Here is a 20,418-nt window from a genome sequence, read left to right on the forward strand (position 1 = left end):
ACTTGTCAAGAAGTGAAAAAAAGAAATAATTACCCAGGAAAACAAAGGGATACACTAAATTTGATAATCTGCGTGGCGGCGCAGCAACATTGTGCCATTGCTTAAAGAGAGCCCTGGACTATTGATGTTTTTTTTAAAAACTCGAAAGTACTTTTTATCCGATTACTCGATTGATCAACAGAATAATCGATAGAATACTCGATTACTAAAATAATCGATAGCTGTAGCCCTAATATATATATATATATATATATATATATATATATATATATATATATATATATATATATATATATATATATATATATATATTATACACACTTATGTTATAATAATAATGCATTGAAATATGCAAGGGTTTTTTTTTTTTTTTTTTGGTACACATTTAAACAAAAGTTGCCTTGGTGACAGTTTTCAACTTACAGATGTTCAAAGAACAGGGTTTAAAACAAAAATCCATTTTCTGAATCCTCTTTCTGACGTGTAGTGCAACTGGAAAGTATTCACAGGGCTTCACTTTTTCCACATTTTGTTATGTTACAGCCTCATTCCAAAATGGAGTAAATTCATTTTTTCCCCCTCAAAATTCTACTCACAACATGGAAGAAGCTTTTTTTTTTTTTTTTTTTTTTTTGCAAGTTTATTAAACATAATAATAATAATAAAAAAAACCCCTAAGAAATCATGTGTACATAAGTATTCACACCCTTTTCTCAATACTTTGTTGATGCACCTTTGGCAGCAGTTACAGCCTCGAGTCTTCTCGAATATGATGCCATAAGTATGTTTATTTTGAAATGGGACAGTGCATATTAATGAACATTGTTACATGTAAATATGCCGGATTATAGCAGGATGCTAATTTCCATCCGTAGTCCCAGTAACATAGAGACAGACTAAGACCACACAACATACCAAAATAAATGAATCATAACAGAAAAACAATTAAAACAGAATACACAAACAAATATTTACAATTCAAAATAACAGTAATTGATAGTTAATAAGCTTGGGGCACCTATCTCTTTGGGCAGTTTTGCCCATTCCTCTTTGCAGCACCTCTGAAGCTCCATCAGGTTGGATGGGGAGCGTCGGTGCACAGACATTTTCAGATCTCTCCAAAGATGTTCAGTCAGATTCAGGTCTGGGCTCTGGCTGGGCCACTCAAGGACATTTACAGTTGTCCTAAAGCCACTCCTTTAATATCTTGGCTGTGTGCTTAGGGTCATTGCCCTGCTGAAAGATGAACCATCACCCCTTTTTGAGGTCAAGAGCGCTCTGGAGCAGGTTTTCATCCAGGATGTCTCTGTACATTGCTGCATGCATCTTTCCCTCAATCCTGACTAGTCTCCCAGTTCCTGCCGCTGAAAAACATCTCCACAGCACATCTCCTCACTGTACTTATGTACATGTGACTTCTTAGATTTTTGCAAATATATTAAAAATAAAAACAAAGAAATATATTTTTTCCACATTGCCATCATGGGGTACTGTAGAATTTTAAGAAAAAAAAATCATTAATTTTGGAATAAGGCTGTAACATAAAATGTGGAAAAACTGAAGCACCAAATACTTTCCAGATGCACTGTATGTAGTTTTTGCTAAAGAAGAAAAAAAAAGGGAATGATGTTTGACATTTTAATGCAGAAATATGTATCCCCAATGATACACGGAGAAAAAATTTGGCTCAAAGTGGGTTTGATCCCCACAGTGTCCTTAATTTTATGTGTGAAGTTTTGACTCACTGCGTGCAATATTGGTTATTCAGAATGCAAAAGATGGAGAACCATGCCCTACTTTTTCTGGGTCAGGCTCAAAACTGCAGTCCCCTTGTAATAATACAAGAATAAATGCCAGTAATAAAAAGTACATGACAACAATGCACAAAAAAAATCCCAGTTTTCATTCAATTCATTCATTTGCTACTGCTCTTCTAGGTGTAGGTTGTGGTGGCAGCAGATCAGGCAGCTCAACCCACAGTTCCTCTATCCTTGCCTTGCCCTGTAACTCTTCCCAGGGGATCCCGAAGTGTTCCCAAGCCAGCTGGGAAATATAATCTCTCCAGTGTGTCCTGGGTCTTCCCCGGGGCCTCCTCCCATTTGGACATGATTGGAAGACCTCCCTAGGGAGACAACCAGGGGGCATCTTTACCAAATGCCCGAACCACCTCAGCTAACTCCTTTCAATATGAAGAAGCAGCTGCTGTACTCCAAATCCCTCCTGGGTAGTCGAGCGTCTCACCCTTTCTGGAAGTGTCAGCCCAGATATCTGATGGAGGAATCTCATTTCTGCCACTTGTATCTGCGACATTCTTTCCATCATTACCCAAAGCTCATGACCATAGATGAGGATGGATGTACCGGACAATAGTGTTGAATGAAGACACAACAGTCTGGTACAGCGACCGTAAAACATCAGACGCTGCCCCAATCCGTCTGTCGATCTCACTCTCCAATTTGCACCCACTTTTGAGTAAGACCTCAAGATACTTAAACTCCTCCACCTGGGGCAAAACCTCTCCCGTAACCCAGAGGGGACAATCCACCTTTTTCTGACAGAGGACTGTGGTGTCAGATTTGGAGGTCTGATGAAGGCAGGCATTCCTGGACAAAAAAAAAAAAAAAAAAAAAAAAGCTTGCAATCAAACCATTTGTCAAATGTAAATACAAGATGCTAAATCTGTAACAATATGACTCAGGTTGTCAAACAGTGAACTTATTCTATAAACATGCATCCACATTCTTTTCTAAAATTCATTGTTCATCTCAGTGGAGGACGAAGAAGAAGCAGACCCTAAATAAGCATGTTTTTGATGAGAAAACATGCTTATTGGAAGTGTGTTTACTGGAAGAAGAAACAGAAAACCTTCTAAGATGTTTCTGTGGGTGATAAGATTTATATACTCTATGTCATATAATTATCTTTGTGGAAAAGTGCTGCCGAGTTTGAAAGATGCACTGCACACAGAAGGAGGTGGGGAGGTCTTAACGAGAAAGACACTCATTAAAGCGGTGGAACACTTCTCTTGAGGGGAAACCCCGCATATCTGTGGTGAAATGGGAGATGGAAGTAACTGACAAAATCACACAATGTTCTGGCTCGCATACATTTGTGTAATGTTGTGTTTCGTCAGGTGTACAGTAGGCAGGGTGGCGTCTTTATGATGCAGCACCAATGAAAAAACCCAGACATTGCAGGATGAGCACATTTTCCCTCAGCCAATGGTGAATAGTATAACTAAAAACTATTAAAAGGAACATAATTCTTTCATGGACCTTTTGGTGACAGCAGTTGGCTACCATACAAATAAAACTGGATGTATTTTTTAACCTCCCATCAATGCTTCTTTCATACAAAGTTGGTCTATCAGGATATGAGTACAGTTAAACCTGACACCAGACGTGGAAAAACGTCTATGAGTAAAAGTCCTACCACATATTTGCCCCACCAGCTGATTTTAAAATCAGTGAAATTACCTGTTTTAGGGGCACAGATAGGAATGATACATGGTAGGACTTCTAGTCACTGAAGTCAGGGTTACCCACCTGTGCATGACACAGTGTCAGATTGGTTCTTGTTCCTTTAATTATTTTGAAATATATAGTAGTCTTGGTGGAAAGACAGAAAGAAAGAAGAGGTTGACCTACGACCTTCTGAATACAATCAGTAAGAACTTTGGAGTTTGACTACATTACATACAAACCAAGTTTGTTAACATTTGGGCACGCAGACAATGCCCAGTTGTAGTATGAAAAAACAAATGCTTGCAGTAACCTTGACCTTTGACCCTGTGACTGCCAGATTAATTGAGTTGTTGGAGTTATGCTCAATAGCATTCATACAAGTTTGGTAACATTCGGGTTATGTACAGCTGAAGTTATTATACTTAAAGCAATTTGTGGTTTAAAAAAAAGATAAGACTTTATTGATCTCACAGTGGAGAAATTCACGTTACTTCAGCTCTTAAAAAAAGACACACACAAGATGGGTGCAAGTGGAGGAAAATGTGCATCAAACAGCATGTGCAAGGATAAGCAATAATAATGATACTTGTAATAATACAATAAGATAAGAGAATGAGGTAGAAATAGAATACACACACACACACACGCACATAAAAACATTAATTGACTGTGCCCTTTACCTTCTGACCCCATAATCAATAGGCTAAACCATCCTCAGCAACTCCTGAAAATTTCTAGTTGGATGGATTAAATGTTTTTCCAGCAAATGTGCAGAAAATTAATGTGATGACAATGATGTAGTAGCATGGCGGTAAAGATAGAACACAACACACTCGCTGAGATGAAGAACACAGGTCTCTTTAGAATGCATACTTTTGCCAGGAATCAAAATTCATCATCTTATAATGTAGAAAAGAAAAAGAAGACTCAAAATGTCCGTGTCTGTTCCCCCCTTTTTTTGCAAACCCATCACAATAGTTTATGGTTTCTCTACCAAGTCACACCCAAAACTTTCAGCAACATTTGTAGGAAATCAGCTCCTGGCACAAAATGATTTAAAAAGAAAAAAGTTCTTAATTTTCTTTCTCTGCTCCATTTTGTTGTCACTTCAAAATATAAAGGGCCCCAGACACGCTCCATCAATTTCATGTTGTAAAAGTTTGTGTGTTAATAAAGTGGACTATCTTTACTAATTAAAAGCTTCCTAGCTCTGCACCTTTATCCAGATGATTTGTGTTCCAGGTCAGAGCTAACTGTTAAACCAGTCTGGTGAGTATTGATTAGTTATTGATTACGAATGACTCAGCACTTTTATGGAAGGTAACGTCTTGCGTACTTCTTGGGGGGGGGACAGCAGAGACGGTGGCTCCGTGGTTCAGAGGGGAGAAAGTACTATCATCTTTGTAAAAATAAGGAGTACTGCTTTTCTGATGAACAACATGCTGTTTCTGATTCCGACAACAGATAAACAACAACAACTCTGTGATACTTATTGTTTGTTCCTTGTTAATTATTCATGCTGGGTGCCTTCCTCACCAGCCACAAAACAACAGGAGTGTTTTTGTTTTTGGTGGGCGGGGGTAAAGTGCTTTCTCTCCCTCTGCACTCCTCCAGTCACCAAATCTACCACAGATGGAGAACCAGATAAGCATTCTTACTGATCCTTTTGCCTTCTCTTAGGTCGTGACACAGACAGACATTCTCAGCGGAACATGTGATACTTCCAACCCCACCACCCCCACCTCAACCCCCCAGCTCCTTGTGTTTTCTCCTGATCCTTACGGCCCCGAAGGAGCCTTCACATTTACTTCTGCATTTCTGAAGTAAAGAACTGTTGAAGCACAATGGATGAAAGGTAATTTTATTTATTTATTTATTTTTTTAAAGGACAGAAATTAGCTTTTGGAAAGGTTGGATTCAGAAACTCGCCAGGGGTTTGGTTCAAACACAGGCCGAAGGAAAGTATCAGCACAAAGGGAAGAACAGCTGTGCTGTATTGTAACTGCGTGGGTGCGCAGAGATAAAGAGCGGCAGCGAAGGTTTCTCTCTGACTCCTGGATGACTCACATGGATAGCTGGTGCTGAGAAGATCAGTGAAGCAGCGATGGTTTCATTATAGATAATCAGTGATTGATGAACTATTCTGTGGCCCCGTGTGTGTGTGTGTGTGTGTGTGGGGGGGGGGGGCACTGGTGTACACTGAGCTTCCAATCTTCATGTTTTGACCTTTCATTGACAGTCCAAGTCAGGTCATGTCTGGGAACATGTGCTGGTATTGTCGCATCCACCACACTACAGAGTTGCCTTGGGTTCCGGATGACAACCAACCAGGCAGACAACCGGTCCATCCCCATCTCTCAAAAGGAGCCATCTATCTGCTGCAGCCAGGTGAAGCGTTGCCGTGATCTTGGCCTTCTGCAGCCTCTGGAGTCCTCAACACGGAGGCACCTGCATGATGGATCAGAAATGCATCACATCAGCAAATGTCGAAGCTGACACTCCCTCACAATACAAGTGATACTCCTCATCTTAATCTCCCTAAGTAACCCCTTGTTTGATATCACCTGGAGAAACACACACAGCTGCTGGTGTTGCAAAGAGGTCTCCCATCCAAGTACTAACCAGGTACCGCACTGCTTAGCTTCTGAGATCTGAAGGGATCAGGCTTACACAGATTATATAAACATAGTAATGATAATATCTACAAATGATATATTAAATTTAATGGGTGTTGAATTTAAAATTCATGGGGGAGTTATCCAGATTGATCGATATATTTAAACACTTTAAAAAAAAAGAGTAAGTTGTCACACAACAACATTAAAATACTGTAGATTAGAACACAGTGTGTACTGTTAATTTGTTCTATTACATGTACATTTCATTCATTAAACATATTTAGTCAATTTTATTCTAAATCATCTAACATACAGTTGAATTTAAAGTTCAAGTGGGGGATCCAAATTGATCGACATATTTGAACATTAAAAAGAAAGAGTTGTCTCACAGCAACATTAAAATAGTGTAGTGTACAATGTTGTTGGTTAATAAATGGACACTTAATATAATAAATTAATTCATTAAACACATTTAATATTCAATTTTATTATAAATAACTGAACATACAGTTGAATTTAAAATTCCATTATAAAGGAACCAAATGAATATTTGAATATTTTTAAAAAGTAGTGCGACAGTCACTTTCTCCAGTAACTAATCACTTTTCTAATGCTGTAACTCAGTTTTTGGTAAGTAACTAGTAACTATAACTAATTACTTTCTTAAAGTAATGTGCCCAACACTGCTGGTTAATTTCAAAGTCTCACAATTGTATAGTGAGACGGGAAGCACCAGGGCACCAAAGACTTTGCTCTTCATTTTCCTGCAAAGGTATCAGAATCACCATTCAACTCTGTCTGGGGACTTCACAACTCCCTCCGCTCTTTCCAAGTGTCTCGTGATCTAAAAAGACATGAATATCGCTGCTAAGATAATGAATCTCTCTACACACCTCATCTGAGTCTCCTGAGGATCCAAGGATCCTCCTCCGAGGAGGCCTTGTACCAAAGATATCTAGTTATCGCATTAGGTCATTTAGGCCCAACTCACATGGCAATAAATAAATAAATAAATAAAATGACATATTACTCAAGAATATTCTGACTATCATGAACTCTATCAAATTGATGACATTTGAGGTCACTCATAATATGATGCAACTTTTTCACCACTGCAGGGAAGAAGTAGAACAAAGTATTTATTTTAGCGGATGCTTCCAACTAAGCAATGTGGATGTAAAACCGTAGGGAATTTGGATTGGACACCGTGCTCAGCAAATCATTTGAAACCCATTTTGTTCTGGCACGATTTTGTATACTTGTTCCTCCTCCATCCGAGCTGCTGGCAATGAATTTTACTCTTGTGTCCCTATTAATCACATAATACATGCACAAGGAAAGGCTTGCTGTGTTAGCTATCAGCCATTCCTCACGTGCACATTCTTATCACACACAAACCCCATTTAATTCAATTTGCACAGTTCCAGTTTCAATTTCACACACATAGCAACACGTTGCACACTATCTCATTAAACAGCCAGCGGCCACATTTCCTAGGCTGTCATCGATCAGGCACCCGTTGTTGCTGTTAAACACACGGTGTGTTTTCGTCATTTCAAGGGACATTGCAGTGACACTTCCCAGCTCCCAAAAGCTGGAGTTTTACTTAAGGCAGATGACGATTTGGCTGGATCCATGAAGAACCGTGCACGTGCCAGTTTATCCATGTTTCATTTGTTCTTTTGTAATGACTGTACACAGAGATTGCACCTCAACACCAGAATGCAGCAAAGTGTTCAGAAAATTGACCAAAATGGAATTAGAGGAAGAAATTCTTATATTTTTTTCAGTGCCTGTGCCCATAAACATATATTGCATATTTGACCAAAACCATTTGTACTATAGGATTTGTTACAGTCATCATGACAGATCAGCTCTGTCTTATTGTACTGGCAGAACGCAGAACCTCAATATGGCGTGTCCTGCACAAATCACTTTGAAAATGAAGGATCATGCATTTGCAATTTTTACATCATTTTGACACTCAAGACATGGGAATTCTTATAGTTCATCCTCTGATTTGTCCAATTTTGCTGTCATGGCACTGTCACAATATCTCAGTCCGAGCCTCACATGCAGAGTTTCTCAAGGCTGAAACCATTGAAAATCCAGTTATTGACGGTTTTAGAGTATCCCAGAATCCTTTGCGGGCTGGGGAGGGAGGCTTGATAATGGCTCAGCTTAATGCTAACTTTAACATTGAAAATGCCATAGACATGCTAACTATTAGCATCGGCCTCGTTTTTAAGCTTGATTTCAGTTCAGAAGGTTCTGGATTCAAATCCCACCCCTGCCATATTTCTCCATGTAACGTGGAGTTGGGTCAGGAAGGGCATCCGGCGTAAAACCTGTGCCAATTCAACATGCAGATCCACCTTGGATGTGCTGTGGTGACCCCGAGTGCAAAACAAGGGAGCAGCCGAAGGGACTTACTATATATAAACTCACATTAGAGACTTATCTTAGTTAAACACCTAAATACATATTTTGGTTGAACTCACCTCCATAACGATGCAATGTTGCAAACAAGTTGCAGCAAACTCTTGTTTACACTGATAACAAAATCTCGGCCTCCCCGGTAAGAACGTGATTACGCGCGAGATTTGACACCATGAAGGCGTCAGTATTAACGGTCCAGTAATAAATATGTCATTTGAAATCTCAAAATCTGCAGAATATTGTGATAGTTTTCAAATGCCTTTCTTATTTTCAAGCTACATGTAACATCCAAATCACACATATGTTGAGAGAGACAGAGTCCACATCGGCTACCTTTGCATTCATGCAAAATCCCACCTTCAGGGTTGTGTGGCCTTGTGACTGTTATTTGACTTTTAGAAGATATTGCTGCTAAACATCAGAAAATAACAGTTTTCTCACATTTTCTCTCATTTAGAATATTTCTGTGCAAATGCTTTCTCATTGGCCCCATTCATTGTACCTCAACTGACAACCTCCCTAGTGTTTCTTTAGTAGCTACATTCAGGCAAAATCCTTTCTACACAGTAATGAGAATTTTTCGCGGATCCGCAGATTTCAGATTTTTTTCTCGATTTCTGGGCCATTTCTGAGATCGGCATAAATCTGTTGATTCGGGGGGGGGGGGGGGGGGGCGTTGCAGCGGGGCCACCCGTGCTTGTTAAACTTTCCTCATATGCATGTGAACAGAAACTGCAACCTAAATGTGCAGTGTTATTGGTTACTTTTTCTACAACAGCAAACCGGTATCGCCGACCGAACGGTACCCCCCTAAAAATCAGTCCGCCCTGCCTTCACTGCGCATGCTTCATTAGCCATGGTTCAGCGATTATCACCTTGTTTCTGCTTAAAACTGCACTACAGTCATCATCTGTCTCAGCGACAGATATCTGAAGCTTTTGTACAACAATCATTTCCACATAAATTCAGCATTATTTCATAATAAAAGACGGAGGAAGCGATCAGAGCGCCACTGCTGCATGAGCTGCTAGCTGATGCATTCACTGCACGTTGGTAATTTCAAAGCGTCACTATCACCTCGTTTCTGCTTAAAACTGACTTTAGAATGATTTAAGAGGTTTTACCTTGTCATCTGATGGTTAAAAATCCCATTAATCCATTTGATCGCTTTGGGTGAAGCGACTGTCTCAGACAAGCTTCTGAGCTCTGAAATGACGCATGCACAGTGGAGGCAGGGCGGACTGATTTTTAGGGGTGGATTGCTCAGTCTGCGACACCGGTGTCACAGACCGAATGATCCGCAAAGAATTAGAATTTAAATGATATGCATGGAGTTCCAGTATATTTCGGAGCTCATTGCAGGTTACGTAAAGACACTTGAATAATAGGCAAGTTCAGTGATCTGTCCAATGGTATGGTATTTTTAGTAAGTACATTTACTATAGCACGAGGCAGGTATCACAGAAAGAAGGTCAACATAGACAGATTATTTTATTACAGTAAGGTTTCCACATACCTCAAGCCAACATACAAAAATATAAAATGGAAATTCATGAAATTAGGTCTCTCTAGTGGCCCCAGAATGCCTCTAAAATGTTCAAAACCTGTGAACTTTTTGTCCATCTCATTAATGGTCCAAAATGACTGCGTCGCACATCATCATGCACCGTCTCCAATGCAGATGGTATTGATTCTGTGATAATGATCGGTATGATGAATTTTTAAGTCTGAACCTGCGAAATGTGTTTTTCACAGCACTCCCAGTGTGTGCGTATTGTATATTGAACACTATAACTGTGGCTATTTTATTGACCTGGTTGTTGCAAAGCATTGCATATATAGCTGTAATAACTATTTTGACTGTGGTCATAGTGCAAACTCCATTTGTATTTTATTAATTAATAAAATACAGTGAAGCAATGACACCCATAGGCACATATTCAAAACACTGATTTCCAGAATGTTATAATTTCTTTGTTTGTTTCTTCTTAATGGTTTGGTTGGAAGGAAACAACTGTTTTTCCAATCGTATATTTTAGAATTGTATTTTGTCACGCAAACAAATAAAATGGCTATGGTCATGTCCTTCACCACAGTTTTGAGTGTTATTGCACTGATATGCAACAGTGACATTGGTGACCACCATCCCTGGACTTTGGTAATGAAAGAAGGTGGCAAACAAAGTAATTTACAGTGATATGTATGTTGAAATCAAGCGATTTTTATGTTCAGCCACACCTGCTCCTAATTTTCCACCATCAATCCAGCATCCACCAAACCATCCAGCTGGTGGCTGGAAAATCTATAGAACATTGCATAAGCAAAACACTGTTTCTATTAAGCAAATTTTCAGTAGTTTGTCATTATATCCATCCATCAAGGTTCTAAATCTAGTTAGTACAGTAAAGGGTGACAGTGGGCTGGAGCCTATCCCAGCGGTCACTGGGTGAGAGGCGCAGTACAACCTGGACAGGTCACCACTCTACTGTAGGATTGACACAGACAGACAAACTCATTCACACTCTCACTCACACCTACAGCCAATTTAGAGTCACCATTTCACTAAACCTGCATGTCTTTGGAAGTGGGAGGAAGGTGGAGCACCTAGAGGGAACCCACACAAACTCCACACAGAAAGGACCAGGGGCCTGTACTACGAAGCGGGGTTAACTTACTCAGATGTAACCCAGGGTCAACCTCTTAAACCAGGGTTGACAAAACCTGGTTTTCTCAAGTGGTGTTAATCAGTACTACGATGCTGAATAAGATGTTGATTTGTTGAACCTGTGTTAACCTAATTGGAGTTTGTGCGTGTTCACATAAAAGGGGCAGGTTGCAGCACACGTCACCATTTTTCAATGATGGCGCGGTCACCTTACTTTACCAAAGAAGAATGCACGATTATTATGCGGAGCTACGAGGAATTTAAATTAACGTTAAGGGGGAAATTGAACACATCGTCTGCCAATAAAGCAAGACAGGCTTGTTGGCAACGTATTGCTGATCGGGTAAATGCGTAAGTACAATTCAATTGTTCTCCAAATCTGTTACAGGTGATTAACCTGTGGAATGTCTAATATGTGTAAAAAAATGACCTTCTGTCATTAATTACGCCCAGATGCAACACGATTCAGAAGTGGGCATAGGCCTACTAATAAATGTTAGGTTAATTTAATGTTTCCTAAATAGGCTACCTTGACTGTATGATTGCTATTCCTAATCCTGTCAATATTTCACATGCAATAGCAGTGACAAACGCACCTGGCAGCAGGTGAAGATGAAATATTAAAACATCCTTCAGAACAGTAGGTTTATATTCATAGCTTGATAAGCCCCACTTTGCCTAATTAATGGACATGCATTAGACCTATTTTGATATTAGTAATTATCCGCGATTGCATAAAACCCTTCTTTGATTTGCATTGCGGATAAATGGCCAGGAAAACGACAAATGCATCCAACAGTTTAGATAGAGCAAGTACTACCTTGCGAATCTCAGATGTTCAGCATCACCGATGGAATACATAAATTGTCCACTGGCGAAATAGGCACAAGGCACATTATCTGTTCGATCGTCGGGGCATTGCTACACTGTAAAAAATGACTTGTTTGTACAGGAAAACGCTGGCAGCTGTGGTTACTGGGGAATTCCTGTAAAACATACAGCAGCACAGTAGATAACTTACAGACATAATATGTATATGGATTTACAGTGAATGAACCACGGCTGACTCGGATTAAAGGAACTGTTAAATCTACAAACAAGAGCTCTCTTTTTTGCACATTTAACTGCTGTATTTTTTACAGGAATTCCCTGGTAACCACAGCTGCCAGTGTTTTCCTGTAAAAACAACAGTCTTTTTTTTACAGTGTACGATGGGTGATGTTACAGACTTCTGGCCCGATCAGCTGACAAAAATGCCGAATTCCCTCGGCTGAGAATCTATATCTTTCATAGAGAATATCATCCGGGTATGTCAGCGGATTCTGGCGGTCTTTAAAAACCTGCGAAGAGAGCCCCTTACAATTTGTGCCCCAATATCAAACGGATCATCCAGGTAGGCCGGCATTGTCTTCGGAGTGATTGAAGGTGGATGGACGGTACTTATAAAGGGAGTGGTTAAGCGAAAACCTCAAGCTAACCGAGAACATAACCTGCTCGGAGCAGGTTTGGCACGCAGCGTAAATTGCCATGGCAGCATACCTCGATCAAAACCTATCCACCTTTTGTAGTACAGGTTAACCGGGAAGTTACTCCACATGTCATCAACTTACTCCCGAAGTTACCCTGATAAGCCAGTAACCCCGCTTCGTAGTACAGGCCCCAGGTTGGAAAGCAAACCTGTGAAATGGGACCTAGTAATTTGGAGATGGACAAGATGATAGTATTTATTTGTTTTAAGCTATCATGTTTACAAAGTAGAGTTCATTTACCCTTATTTAATGGCTGAGTGGATCCTTGTCATTTGACTGGTGCTGTGTATGTCATGATGTGACATGGATTATTAGTTCCATTTAGCATGCAAATTTGGATCCATACATTTTGTACCACTGCACGCTGTGAACCCTGCCCACGCACACGGTAGCGGGTGTGGTGTTTAGCTAAACATGGCAGTTTGTTTTGCTGACGGAGGACGTTTTGAACGAGCTAATTGACGGAGCAAATTCTTCTAACACACACACAAAACAAATCCACTACACCACAAGCCTTCTGGAGGCATGAAGAACCGTTAGGATGAAAAGCTGGACAAATTTCTGACGCAATTTTTCACTGTACTGAGGGAACTACAAAGTCTTTTTTTTTTTTTTTTGTGGAAGTATCACGGACTATCAGACTGTTTTTCCAAGTTGACCGAGAACAATTTTGGACTCCTATTTAAAGTTTGTGTTGGACTGTTGAAGTCAAAGCACCACACCAAAATGTTCTGTTGTTTATGAATTACTATAATATCAAATGACAAGCCTCTATTTTAGCCGTTATATAAAACAAATAGTGAATGCTTTTACATTTACATTACTTTTTACATTCTTTACTCACTGCATTTTATAGGTTACATGCTGTTCCAAAGCCAAGAAATACTTAGCACACACACACAGACTCAGAAAACACACATACACGGAACCCACCATTTAAACTCCAGGTTGTCAGGTGACCTCTGGGGAAAGTCTCACATACGGTTGGTTCCTGGTACCTACAGGATTTGGACTGAAAGACGGGGTTTGAAGGACAAATGGCTGACTCATCCCCTGATTGTCTTGCAGGAAGACCACACACACACACACACACACACACACACACACACACACACACACACACACACACACACACACACACACACACACACACACACACACACACACACACACACATTAGGAAGCTATGTGAACTACAAAAGCTATGCAGTAAAATCTTTAACACTTCCTGCATCATCTGATATCTTTTTAAATTTGACCATCCCTGTGTGCATTCAAAACACCTGTAATCAATCGAATGGGAAGCCTTCCTCCAGCTGAATGATCACATGTTCATCTGCTGCAGCCTGAGAATGTAAGAGGGAGAGAAGAGCACTGAGATAAAGTGTGATGAATCTGCACATATACACTCAGGTCTATACAGCTGTGGTCAGAGGTTTACGAGGTCTTTTAGAAAAGTATCCGACCTTATTTTTTACAAAAACCATATGGATTTGAATCACGTGTGATTACATCAGACATGCTTGAACCCTCGTGGGCATGCGAGAGTTTTTTCACGCCTGTCGGTTTCGTCATTCGCCTGTGGGCAGTCTTTGAGTGAGGAGTGGCCCACCCTCTCGTCTTTTTTTTTCATTGTTTAGGAATGGCTCAGAGACTGCTGCTTTGTTTGATCAAAATTTTTTCAAAACTGTAAGGCACAACTGAGTGGACACCATTCGATAAATTCAGCTGGTTTTCGTTAAAACTTTTAACGGCTGATGAGAGATTTTGGTCTGGTAGTGTCGCTGACGGCGATCTGCGCTTCGAGGCGGCAGCGTCTCGCTGTTTCAAGTTGAAAACTTCCACATTTCAGGCTCTGTTGACCCAGTAAGTCGTCAGAGAACAGAGAACTTTCAGAAGAAGTCGGCATGAGGAGTTTATTCGGACATTCCATTGTTAACGGAAACTCACCCCCTGCAACAAAAGAGTGGCTATGTGGTGGGTGACCAGAGTGGTGGGAGCCCATGAAGGTGACAGATCATAGCCAAGGTAAATATGCTGAACTCATAAATGTTGACAAATAGGCTGCTCACAATACACATAGCTCATGCGTAAAGATGCCAAGATATTAAACAGTTTGAGTGTTGTTTAATTACTTTTTATTTCAGAATAGACAATGAGCCAGGATAGCACATAGACTCCTCCACCAGCTCCACTGGCCCCGGAGTCTCACCAGCAGCTGCTGATGTCCGCTGTGTCCTCACCCGAGCTATGTTGGAATCACAAGAGGAAATTCTGAGAGCAATCAGTGGCATCAAAGGTCATCTGGATCAAGTGATCCACATCCTTGGTAAAGCAATAAATGAACTTGTGAATAAGTGAACACTGTCCTTGCCTCTTTACATGATTGAAATCACATGCTGCCGGGCCCATATGGCTTCCAGGGGTGGGTTGAAATCAACAGGTCTGGCATTCAGTTTCTCTGGTGGGAGGATGTACTCCTCTGACAGTGGTATGCCATGGTGTGCCACGTTGTGGAGGACGCCACAGGCCATCCGAATGCGGCACAGCTTCTCAGGCCAGTACAGCAGCAGCACCCCCAGACCTGTCCAGGCATTGCCACCATCCCTTCAGCAGGCCAATGGAGTTTTATTAACGCCTCTTGGTCCGTATTAGGGTTCATCAGCGGGGTCATCAGCCACGTTCTTAGAGGGTAGCCACGGGCCCCTGAGGTCAGATGAAGGCAGAATACAATACACCACTTAAATGAATCGCACTATTAATGAAAGCAGAAGTGCACTGCGGCTGATAGTGTGCAACATTTACAACTTTACACACGCTTTTATTCAAAATACTGAACACATGGAGACAATTGTGGGCTCATTAAGAAGCTCTGCAGCTCTAGTTTCTGTTCTGATTTTAATTCAAAACAATTAAACAAATAAATTATTTTCCTCACCAAACATCCATCCATAATGCACCATGCCAGCCTCTAGCCTGTTCCCAACCGTGCTGTTAGTCAGGATGAATGAGTCATGCGTTGAACCAGCCCACCCAGCCACGATGTTAGTTAGATGCATTTGCACATCACATATGATTTGAACATTGATGGAAAGAAAATGTTTCCTATTAACAAAAACAAATTCATCATGTAATGGTGCCTTTATAGCAATGTGTGTGCAGTCAATAACTCTGATTAGAGAAACTGGCTCTAGCTGCAAATTCTGCTTTAATGTTGGCCTGTTCAACAGCACTGTATGGGAATGTGATGTACCTGGATGACATTCAGATGATTGCGTCCCACGTAAATGATATGGCTCGGCTCAAGGTTGACTGGCACACATCTGACTGATCGACCAGCTCCTGCTGGTGCCAGGAACCCCAGCATGGTCAGCACCTGTGTGGACACAGACAACCCCTGGCTCCTCACCATTTTGCGCTCTGAGCTGGCTGCAGTTCTGCGCACAACTCCAGTAACACTGATCCTGGTAAACGAAATTGGCTTATGCACCAGTTATCGTCATTTGCAAGTAAATCCTTGTGTTCCCTGAACACTTGCTCATGTTGGATTGCACCATTTGCAAGGTCTTCTAATAATTCTAACACAGCCATTGCTAATATCATTTTTTTTTCCATTACTTTGTGCATGCTTTTATATCCACCCATATAATTGCAAACACGTGGGTGTGTTCACTCTGATGACTTCTTGTTTTCACACCATTAACAGTTTCCCAGCATCACCTCAAAGTGCCACCAGAAGAACAATAGCTGTAGAAATGTGCGTACGCCAGCCATGAACTTGCTGTGGCACACTGCACATTTCCGCGATCATTTCACTTTTGATACATCTGAACGTTAGAATGGAGAAGGATGTACACCACATTTTTGTGTATGCGCGACCTTTATACATGAGGCCCCTGGAGTCTCATCTATGAGACACACCCACTGAGTTTGATTGCATTCTGTGCAGCACATTCATCCCCCCCCACCATGTCTGTTTTAAACAGGGATGTTCCATCTCCACTGGGAGGGGGCGTGGCAAGCAGCAGCTCCTTATCATTGAAAGCAACAGGTACAAAAACAAACAAAATAAAAAATTGGGTCTCGAAGAAACCAAGCTGTTTTTTTTTTCCTTTTATTTTTAATTTAAGGATCCGTCATCTAAAAAAAAACCATTAAATTTTGGATTTAAGGCACATGGTGACCCACATTGGTATATTTCAAAGTGATCTACCATGGCCCCTTTGATCAGCCTGTGACACACAGAAAGCAGAGAGATTGTAAATTGAGGGTGTAAAAAAGAAAAATGTAGAATAACTGGAGCATTTTGACTAAGGCTCCCGCCTGATGTACAGTAACCCTCCCCCCAAAGTGCAGCTATTTTTTGGTGCGTTGCGGTGACATGCCAAGCGTGGCTGAACTCCCTGCACACATTGAACCACCAGTGTTCCCTGGAGAATGAATAGGCTGGTTAACAGAGGAAAGTAGGCCAGGAGAGCCATCCCCTTCACCACCTTCTCCTCCAGACTGAGAAGGAATGATCCATTTGTCTGTCAGACAGAATTTGTCTCCTCTTCCATTTCATGATGGGATTTTATTTAACTCAGTCAGAAGATGGAATTTTTAACTCTGTAGGTGTGAGACCAGTTACTGTTTGTATGCAATGTCAAAGGTGTCTCCTGACAACACATTTATCGCTAGTTTAATTCAGACGAGTCAAAAAACTGAGCCGGGTCTTCTGTCAAAGGCTTGCGGTTGTGTTTATGGCAGAAGCATGACGCTCTGTGGTTTCTGGTCCACCCCAGGCATAGTTTCTGCTGTGGGGCCCTGGGAAGGTGGGACATTAGGGAATTTTGAGAATGAATTATTATTTGTGCTCAGAGATACTGCGGTGTTCTTCAGGGTCAGGACTGCTGAGGCCTGGTTGTCTGGTGAAAAACACCACTTTTGTCTCCTCCCAGTCTTTCTGGACATTTTATTGCTCAATAATCAAGTGCCTGTTACTTCAGAAGACATGAACACATTTTTAAACATTACATGCAGCACAGTCCTGAAAGAATGAACTACTTTTTCTGTCACTACATGTAGAGTGTAGGACCTATATAGGCCCTAAGGTACACTGATGCTGGTGTTTATCGCAGATTCTATACCCTGGACACACAAAGGGCCTGCCACTTCAGGCTTTAACTAATACTGTGCCTGCAGTCTTCCATTTCCTCACAGTGGAAACTGACAGCTGAAATCTCTGAGATAGCTTTTTGTATCCTTCCCCTAAACCATGATGTTGAACAATCTTTGTTTTCAGGTCATTTGAGAGTTGTTTAGAGGCTCCCAGGTTGCCACTCATTAGAAGAGATGCAACGAGAGGAAACATTTGCAAATGGCCACGTTAAATATCCTTTCTCATGATTGGATTCACCTGTGTAAGGAGGTCAAGGGTCAATGAGCTTACCAAACCAATTTTGTGTTCCAATAATCAGTGCTAACTATATTCAAATCAATAAAATGACAAGGGTGCCCAAAATTATGCACCTGCCCAATTTTGTTTAAATAATTATTGCACACTTTCTGTAAATACTATAAACTTCATTTCACTTCTCAAATATCAGTGTGTTCATCTGCTAGATATATTTAACTGAAATTTCTGATCCAGACAACCAATGATTTATAAAGGAAAATCATGAAAATTATCAGGGGTGCCCAAACTTTTGCATACAACTCTAAGTGTCTCTGTAAGCAAGGAAAGGTTTACTGACTTTGACTTCACAGACTGTGACATTCATGAATTCAATTGATTCCCTGATTGCAGTATTTGAGAAGCTGATTGGCAAATAAGAGTGGAGGCACTCTGATTCTTAGTGACTTAATAGAACCAGCCATTGGAAGTGTATCTTCATCTACTGAAAATGTCCAGTTGTCAAGAGATTCACTTATCTTGTCAGAGACATTCATGTCTCTAGGTCCTCAACATTAAAGATCGAGGCACATAGGAAGGGCTTGAGAGGTACTTAGCAATGGCCATATGTTTGCAGTAGAATGAAGGCTCAAGTCTTTAGGGTGTTCCCTGCTTTAATGTAATGTTGAGCCAAGGTAACAACTGGATGTTTCTGGTGCTACATCTCTTCAGAAGATCCTTGGGTACCACTGGATGTGTCAAATGAATTAGGGCCCCTTCACACAACACAAAAGATGCAGAAACTGGAAGAAAATCCATGAACCAAAAACGAAATGAGGACCCGCGAAACATTCCACCTGCTGTCGGGAGGGACGCACAGTCAGACAGGCGTGCACGATACTGTGGTGATGGTTTCGTGCACGCTTGTGATGCGCGACACCAGCACATGTTCACAGAACTGACCTGACCCTGTGTCAGATATGTTTGAGTGGTCATTCTTGTAATTTTCATCAGGTTCTCGTATTATAATGCATAGGACTCAAAAGTTCAGAAGACAAAACTATGTTTGGGTTCTTGTCACTACCAGATCTGCAGCACTGCATGATTTGCAAATTATATATATATACGAGGTCTCTTAGATAATAAACCGACCCTTTTATTTTTTTTTTTAACTATATGGATTTGAATGACATGCGATTACACCAATCATGCTTGAACCCTCGTGCGCATGCGTGAGTTTTTTCACGCTTGTCGGTGACGTCATTTCCCTGTGGGCAGGCCTTGAGTGAGATGTGGTCCCACCCTCTCGGCTGAATTCCTTTGTTTCACACGCTGCTCGAGACGGCGCGCGTTGCTTTATCAAAATTTTTTCTGGACCTGTGAGGAATATCCGAGTGGACACTATTCGAGAAATTAAGATGGTTTTCTGTGAAAAGTTTAACGGCTGATGAGAGATTATGGGGTGTTTCTGTCGGTGTAAGGACTTCCCACGGAGCGGGACGTCCTGCAGCGCTTCCAGGCGCTGTCGTCGGCCTGTTTCGAGCTTAAAACATCCTAATTTAAGGCTTAATTCACCCAGGACATCGTGAGAGAACAGAGAAGATTCAGAAGAGGCCGGCATGAGGAATTTATGCGGACATTCCACTGTTTAAGGACATTTTTTTAATGAAAGACGTATGCGCAAATTCGCCGAGTCGTTTCCGTGACGACTCGGCAAATCTGTGTGCGCCGCGACAGGAAAAACACCTCCGTGTTGAAAACCATTTGTAGAATTCAGGCGGCTTTTAATGGCTTTCAACAAGTGAGTAACTGAGAAATTGTTTAACAGCTTGGGCATGTTCCAACTTGCCCGTTAAGATTTCCAACGGAGGTGTTTTTCCTGCCGCGACCCCCCGCGGTCGGGTCCAGCCCGACATGCGACTCTGCCCGCACGTTCTTTCATTACAAAATGACCGTTAACAATGGAATGTCCGAATAAACTCCTCATGCCGACTTCTTCTGAAAGTTCTCTGTTCTCTGACGACTTACTGCGTCAACAGAGCCTGAAATGTGGAAGTTTTCAACTTGAAACGGTGAGACGCTGCCGCCTCGAAGCGCAGATCGCCGTCAGGCGCCGTGGACCGTCCTTAAAGCGACACTACCAGACCAAAATCTCTCATCAGCCGTTAAAATTTTTACCGAAAACCAGCTGAATTTATTGAATGGTGTCCACTCAGTTGTGCCTTACAGTTTTGAAAAAATTTTTATCAAACAAAGCAACAGTCTCTGAGCCATTCATAAACAGTGAAAAAAATCGACGAGCGGGTGGACGACTCCACTCAAAGACTGC

General features: G+C 41.2%; 1 protein-coding gene and 1 pseudogene across 1 annotated transcript in view; one reads left to right on the forward strand and one right to left on the reverse strand.

Annotated features, from left to right (window-relative positions):
• The window catches only part of tspan18b (tetraspanin 18b), a 180,567-nt gene that overhangs the window by 113,779 nt on the left and 46,370 nt on the right, over positions 1-20,418 (reverse strand). The window contains exon 3 of the mRNA XM_034176263.1: positions 15,318-15,322. The gene's annotated coding sequence lies outside the window, so the exon portion shown is untranslated. The remainder of the gene's footprint in view (positions 1-15,317; positions 15,323-20,418) is intronic.
• The window catches only part of LOC117514903, a 59,401-nt pseudogene continuing 54,170 nt past the window's right edge, over positions 15,188-20,418 (forward strand).

This window comes from Thalassophryne amazonica, chromosome 8, assembly GCF_902500255.1.
Source record: "Thalassophryne amazonica chromosome 8, fThaAma1.1, whole genome shotgun sequence".
Classification (NCBI taxonomy): Eukaryota; Metazoa; Chordata; class Actinopteri; order Batrachoidiformes; family Batrachoididae; genus Thalassophryne; species Thalassophryne amazonica.